The following is a 7957-nucleotide window of genomic DNA, read 5'->3' on the forward strand; positions in this document are numbered from 1 at the left end:
CTTTTGAGTCTATTTTCCAGATGAGAACTGAGGTTTAAAAAGGTTGCTGACATGTTCAAGATCACAAAGCTAATGAGCGGCAGAGAAAATATGATTCACTCCCCAAGCCTGCGCTCCTAACCCCTGTGTTATGTAGCCAAACTGACTCTCTCAAGGTCCAGTTCCCCTCCCCCTTGCTCCTCTCGCTGCAGGCACGCTAGTGGTTTTCAATTCCCATCTCAGACCAAACTCCTCCCCATGTTCCAGCCTTTACATATGTTTTTCCTCCACGCAGAAAGCTTCGTCCTAGTCCCTCCTCTATTTGCAACCATAGTTCCTTCTCTTCTGAGTTCAAATATCCGCCCTTCAGTGAAGTCTTCCCTGACTTTCTACTTCAATTCTTCTCTAACTAAGCCCTTTGTTTTTCCCAACAAGACACTCATTCAGTTAGTCAGTTCAATCATTCAGTTTCAACTTCACCTCACAACTTGCCAAAATTTTGTATTAGTTTCATTTTACCTGCATTTTATTTGCCTTTCCCACTAGAATAAAGCCCCATGAGGGCAGAAATTTGTCTGTCTTGTTCCTGACATGTCTAGAGTCAGGAATATTCCAGATATTAATAGGTGCTTTGTAAATATTTAATAGATTATAATCATTAGAATTTGCAGTTAACCGATAGAAGAAAGCAGATGGTTTCCAACCCCAAGCTAAGAGTTCTCTTGTGTTAAAAATAATAAAAATGTCCTTCCCTGGTGAGGCAGTGGATAAGAATCCAGCTGCCATTGCAGGGGACCTGGGTTCCATCCCTGGTCCTGGAAGACCCTACATGCAGAAGAGCAACTCAGCACCAATGCACAACTACTGAGCCTGCGCTCTAGAGCCCAGGAGCCACAACTACGGAAGCCTGAGCGCCCGAAAGCCAGTGCTCCCCAGCAAGAGAAACCGTCACTCTGCAACGAAGAGTAGCCCCTGCTCTCCACAGCTAGAGAAGAGCCCATGCAGCAATGAAGACCCAGCACAGCCAAGAATAAATAAAATTATTTTTAAAATAATAATAAATAATAATAAGGGACTCCCTTGGTGGGGCAGTGGATAAGAATTTGCTTGCCGATACAGGGAACACAGGTTCAATCGCTGGTCCGGGAAGAGCCCACGTACCTCGGCACAACTGAGCCCACGCACCACAGCTACTGAGCCTGCACACCACAGCTACTGAGCCTGCATGCTCTAGGTCCCACGAGCCACAGATAATGAGCCCCTGTGCCGCAACTACTGCAGTTCATGCATCTGGAGCCTGTGCTCTGCCACAAGAGAAGCCGCCACGATGAGAAGCCCGTGCTCTGCAACGAGAGAGTAGCCCCTGGTCCCCACAACTAGAGAAAAAGCCCGCATGCAGCAACCAAGACCCAGCTCAACCAAAAATAATAAATAAAGCAGTGTGTACATGTCAAATAAATAAATTTACAAAAACAAAATAATAATCATAATAATACAGAACTTCAGCTTCTGCTGCTCCAAGAGATATGTTAGTCCAGGAAGTACAGCCTTGCTGGGGTTCTCCCAGTGTCCCAGAAGGAAGTCGCAAAGATGTTTGCCCACAGATCCCACATGAGAGACCTCGGGCCACAAAACAGCCCAGCTTGGCCTCTTAAAGCTTTTTTTCTGCCAGGAGGGATCACACAGAAGCTGATCTGCTGTCTGAAAACTGCTGCATGCCAGGGCCAAACGGATGCCTTCATTCTTTGTCATCACCCCAGAAGATGAGTATCTATCCCTATTTTAACTGTTAGGAGACTCAGGTTCTGAATAGTGAATGACTTCCCCAGAGGTGAGATGATTTCCCCAGAGCCACGTGACTGGTAAGCCATTCTTTGGCGGCTCCTTGTTACCTTTAGAAACGAGCTCCAAACTCTTTAGCAATAACCAAGCAGGACCCTATAGTGCTTTCCTGGGACAGACCCCCTTCCCCCTCCCATGTCCTCTGTCTGCCTCGTGTTTGTAGAATAGCTGTCGTCTCCCAGGCCTCCCCTGACTCACAAAAGCCACAAAAGTCACAAAAGCTCAAGAACTGAGGATTGAAAGGACGTGAACACATACTGGCAAAAACAGTGGTTGGGGCAGGAGAACTGATAAGAAGTTAAACAGTAAGTCAGCCATATGACACTCACAGAATCTTTAGTTCCTCTGTGAAGTACCTTGATAACAGTATCTGATGCATATTTCCTGAACTGTTTTACAGATGCTGAAACCCGCTGCCCCCCTCCCCCCTCCAGCAATGAAAGGCATTAGCTGCTTGATGACCATGAGCACTGTAGCCCCCAGAGGACTGATAATGTTAACCCCTGTGACATGACCCTATTACCTCACCACCAAACAAAGAATTGTGCACAAGCTGATCACACACCCTGTGACTCCCCTCCCTCACCTGTCTTTAAACATGCTTCCCTGACTGCTGTATAGCACAGGGAGCTCACCTTGGTGCTCTGTGATGACCTAGAGGGGGAGGGGGGATGGGGGGTGGGGGGAGGGAGGCTCAAGAGGGAGGGGATATATGTATACATATAGCCAATTCACACTGTTGTACAGCAAAAATGAGCACAACATCGTAAAGCAGTTATACTCCAACTAAAAGCAAATTAAAAAAAAAAAAATGCTTCCCTGAAACCCATGGTAGAGTTCAGGTTTTTTGAGCATTAGCTGCCCTGAAACCTTACAATAAATGCTGCACTTTTCTCTGCTACAACCTCGGGTCAGCAGATTGCCTTTACTACCCATAGGCAAAAAAAGATGCAAGTCTGGTTCAGCAACAAGCAAAGCAAACCAGGTGCCCCAAAAAACACACCTCCTCTTGGGACTCATCCCCCTGCCAAGGCCCTCAGGGACTTTGCATCCTCCCTGTGCAGGGGCAATTCCTGGAACAAACAGGATACCTCACAACTCCATGCCCTGGGACATGCTTCTCCCTCCTATCTGCCCCCACAGAAATGCGGCTACACCCTACTTGTCCTTTAAGATCCATGTAAACAAAGAAAAAGGACAGTCTTTGGTAGGAATCTTTCCTAAGAAAATAAACATGTGGGCAAAGCTATTTGTTCAAAAGCAGACCTTTTATATTTAATTATTACTTATGACAGTAAAACACTGCTAACGACCTAAATGTCAAAAAATATGGGAAATGTACGGGCTTCCCTCATAGCTCAGCTGGTAAAGAATCCACCTGCAATGCAGGACACCCCAGTTTGATTCCTGGGTCGGGAAGATGCACTGGAGAAGGGATAGGCTACCCACTCCTGTATTCTTGGGGTTCCTTTGTGGCTCAGCTGATAAAAGAATCCACTTGCAATGCAGGAGACCTGGGTTCAGTTTCTGGGTTGGGAAGACCCCCTGGAGAAGGGAAAGTCTACCCACTCCATTATTCTGGCCTGGAGAATTCCATGGACTATAAAGAGTTGGACACGGCTGAGTGACTTTCACTTTCACACACAGCGGAGGTGGGGGGAGGTCTGTTGTTTTATTTTTTATTTATTTATTTTCCCAGCTGCTCAGCATGTGGGGTCTTAGTTCCCTGACCAGGGATCAAACACGTGACCCCTGCACTGGAAGTGCAGAGTCTTATCCACTGGACCACCAGGAAAGCTCCTGTTGTTTTGTTTGTTTGGGGGGTTGCTAGCAAAAAGTCTTGACCAGGCAACTGTAAACTGATAGTTCTCAACTGAACTGCTGTAGAGGATTGTTGTGATTCCTTCCTGCTGCTGCCGCTGCTAAGTCGCTTCAGTCATGTCCGACTGTATGCGACCCCACAGATGGCAGCCCATTCCTTCCTAGGGCTCCATAATTGATGAATAAAGTTTCCTTTTGTTACAACTACCATTCAAACCGATAGTACCATGTTTGAGCAGACAGAATGTTGAGCTTTGCTGCCCATAGTTTCGGTGCAGTGCCGGGCGCAACTTGATGCAAATGAAGAAACAAAGAAACTATCCATTTGCCAGACTTCCCAGAACTTTGTCTCCTGAGTATCTGAGAGTGATCAGGGCGCTAAAAGTGTCTCCTTAAACAGTGCCACCATGATGCTAAAATGTGACCAGTATAATAGTGTGATTACTATACATGCCACATAATCTTTTTGAGTATGCTGCCAAAATACTGTGTTCAAAAAAATGCCACCCTGTTCTGCTGTAACGAATACATACCCAAGTTATGAGGTTCCTTCTCACCCACAAAACTAGTCAGATGAAAATGTTCCTGGTTAGCTGGTGGTTTTCCTCCACTCGGTGATTCAGGGACTCGGGCTCCTTCCAGCGATGGCTCCTCTACCCCCAGAATTTCAGAATTCAGAAGATGGAGAAAAAGAACGTGGAAAGTCATCTCTTACCCCCTTTGGCCTGCAGGTGACACCCATCCCTTCCAGCCCCTTTCTGCTGATGACTAGTCACTGAGTCACATGAAGTGCAAGAGGTGCTAGGAATATAATCTCTGGCTCCGCAGCCTCTTCTCAGCAACACCTCTACACTGCAATAGGAAGAACACATTTCTGGTGGACATCATGCCCTCTTTGCTGCAACCACAAATGCAAGAGTTGAGAACCACTGGGACGTGGGTTTCATTGCTATGTGACATGGAGAACTGGGAAAAATACCCAATACTGCCTCATTAGTGGAACACATCCCCTACTCCCAGTATTTCCTACGCTGGAGAGTGCGATGGGCCTGGTGGAGAATATGAATACCACCTCCTCTTTGTTCTAGGAACCACATTGTCTCCAAGCTGTTCCCATTCCTCTGGTGGCCAATCATTCTGCTCCTCTCCCCCCATCTCCCCCCAACCCCCTACCACCTTACCATCCTTGGTGGGCAGCTCTGTCTCAAGCACTAGCCCCTGGTCTGATCAGCTGTCACTCGGGAAACAGAGCTGGCTCTGTGAACCTGTGGTTTATAAAGGATAATCACCTTCTGGAGAAAGAACTGCCTGGGACCACCTCTCCTAGAGAGAGATGAAAGGCATGGCAGGTACTTAGAGCTTTATGGATCTACCAGTACCTAGAGTAAAAAAAAAATGTCAAAAGAGGGCAGAGATAGTGTCTAACCTGCAACCATTTTTCAAATGCTGTACTTACTTTTGGCTGCATTGGGTCTTCGTTGCTGCACACGGGCTCACTCTTGCTGCTCTCTGTGGGCTTCCCATGGAGGTGGCTTCGCTTGCGGCGGGGCACAGGCTCTAGGGCATGCAGGATCAGCGGTTGTGGCACACAGGCTCAGTTGCTCCGTGGCGTGTGGAGTCTTCCTAGACCAGGGACCCATCCATGTCCCCTGCATGGGCAGGTGGGTTTTTGACCCCTGGACCACCAGGGAAGTCCATCCTGCACCCATTCCTACCACTGTACTTTCGGCACTTAGCACAGTGCTTTGGAAACCCAGGTTCCATCTGTCTTGTGAAGCTGTAGCCACTAAGACCTGGGAGCCCTGAGAGTATGGCCAGCAGGCCAGAGAAGAGAGTAAAGGAGCTACAGTGTAATCAAACACAGTGGCTTCTTGGTGTCCTTGTAGGTACTGGCTCCAGAAACTTCCCCATACCAAAATCCACGGATGCTCAAGTCCCTTACATAATATGATACAGTATCACATATAACCTACACACAACCTTTGGTGTACTTTAAATCACATCTAGATTACTTTTCTTTTTTTGTTGTTTTTTTAACTTTTTATTTTGTATTGGGGTATAGGCGATTAACAATGTTGTGATAATTTCAGATGAACAGGGAAGGGACTCAGTCATCCTATACATTCTCCCCCCGCAAACTCCCCTCCTATCCAGGCTGCCACATAACATCATGCAGAGTTCCCCGTGCTATACAGTAGGTCCTTGTTGGTTATCCATTTTAAATACAGCAGGGTGTACATGACCATCCCAAACTCCCTAACTATCCCTTCCTTGACCCCAACCATAAGTTCATTTTATAAGTCTGTATCTTTCTGTTTTATAAGTTCATTTTAATATCTAACAGAATGCAAATAATTGTAAAGACTGCAAAATATGCAAAATTGCGATTTAAAATATGCAAATTATTGCAAATTCAAGTTTGCTTTTTGGACATTTATGATATTACTTCTCTGGATATTTCTGATCCATGGTTGGTTGAATCTGAGGATGAAGAACTCTCAGATATAAAGAGTCAACTGCAGTAACTTGTTGAGTGAAAAAATAAACAGGAATGAGTAAATGAACAATCATGCTCTTGATGACATATAAATAGTAAAGATAAGTTATGGAGCAAAAGTAGAATACATAATTTTATAATCAATGTCATAATTTAGGAAAACCATATCAAATGCAAGAAGAATGAATTTGCTTATTTTTTTAACAGATTTTAGCACTTCCTAGCCCTTCACTTGGAGAAAGCAATGGCACCCCACTCCAGTACTCTTGCCTGGAAAATCCCATGAGCAGAGGAGCCTGGTAGGCTGCAGTCCATGGGGTCGCTACTAGTCAGATAGACTGAGCGACTTCACTTTCACTTTTCACTTTCACGCATTGGAGAAGGAAATGGCAACCCACTCCAGTGTTCTTGCCTGGAGAATCCCAGGGACGGAGGGGCCTGGGGGGCTGCCATCTATGGGGTCGCACAGGGTTGGACACGACTGAAGCGACTTAGCAGCAGCAGCCCTTCACTAAATAACTACTACCCAAGACTTCCCAGGTGGTCCAATGGTTGAGAATCTGCCTGCCAATGAAGGGGACATGGGTTTGAACCCTGGTCCAGAAAGATCCCACATGTCATGGGGCGACTACTGGGCCCAACAAAGACTCAATGCAACCACATAAATATGAACAAAAAAAAAGGAAATACATAAAAATGTTTACCTTTGGTCCATGCATTTACAAGTGATTTTATTTTTCTCCTTATACATTGGTATATTTCCCAAACCTTCTACAAGAAGAATGCACCTGTTTTACAATCAAATTTAAAAGTCATGGTAAATATTATCTTTAAAACATCTATCAAATGTTCCTGCTCCAGGAATTGTTCTGTGATAATTCCATGGGGACTTGGAGGTGCCTCCTCAATGCTCACAGTGTCTGATAGCATCCTCTACCATTCACTGAGCTCAGTGGATTTTGTTTGCTAATCTATCTTCCAACAAAGCTTGAAGTTTGAGGGACAGACTGATTCTTTGATTTCCGAATCCCCACGCCCTAGTACATACACTGCTGCTAAGTCACTTCAGTTGTGTCCGACTCTGTGTGACCGCATAGACGACAGCCCACCAGGCTCCCCTGTCCCTAGGATTCTCCAGGCAAGAACACTGGAGTGGGTTGCCATTTCCTTCTCCAATGCATGAAAGTGAAAAGTGAAAGTGAAGTCACTCAGTCGTGTCCGACTCTTAGCGACCCCATGGACTGCAGCCTTCCAGGCTCCTCCGTCCATTGGATTTTCCAGGCAAGAGTACTGGAGTGGGGTGCCATCACCTTCTCTCAGTACATACACTAAGCATTCCTAAACACTGCAAATCAAGTGAAGGAATCAAGGAGTGCATAGTATAGGAACTCAGGTGTTCTCATTCTAAATCCAGTTGCATCTTTCCTGGAACTAAAGGGACCGAGAATTTTCTCCACTCTTGACTGTAGCCAACAGCCTAGGAAGAGCTTAGGAAGCCTATGGGAAGACTGCAGAACTGCCCCCCTTGAACGTTCAGCACCAGGGTTGAGGAACTCAGTGGAGTGAGAACTGAAATCCGAGTTTTCCTGGCAAGAGCTCAGATTAGTCACATGGAGGCATTTGGAGGATTCCCCAAGACTGCTCATTCCTCAGGGATCACTCACTCCTCCCAGGACCTCCCCTGGGAACAAAGGAAAACCCAAGACTTGGGACTGGGCCCTTTTCCACCAACAGCTGCTAGTAGTTTGCATTTAACCCTGAACCACAATTAAAATAAATGTTGGGGGTGGCGGGTGGGGGAATGGATAGCACCAGCTA

Source organism: Budorcas taxicolor, chromosome 3, assembly GCF_023091745.1.
Source record: "Budorcas taxicolor isolate Tak-1 chromosome 3, Takin1.1, whole genome shotgun sequence".
In the NCBI taxonomy this organism is placed as follows: Eukaryota; Metazoa; Chordata; class Mammalia; order Artiodactyla; family Bovidae; genus Budorcas; species Budorcas taxicolor.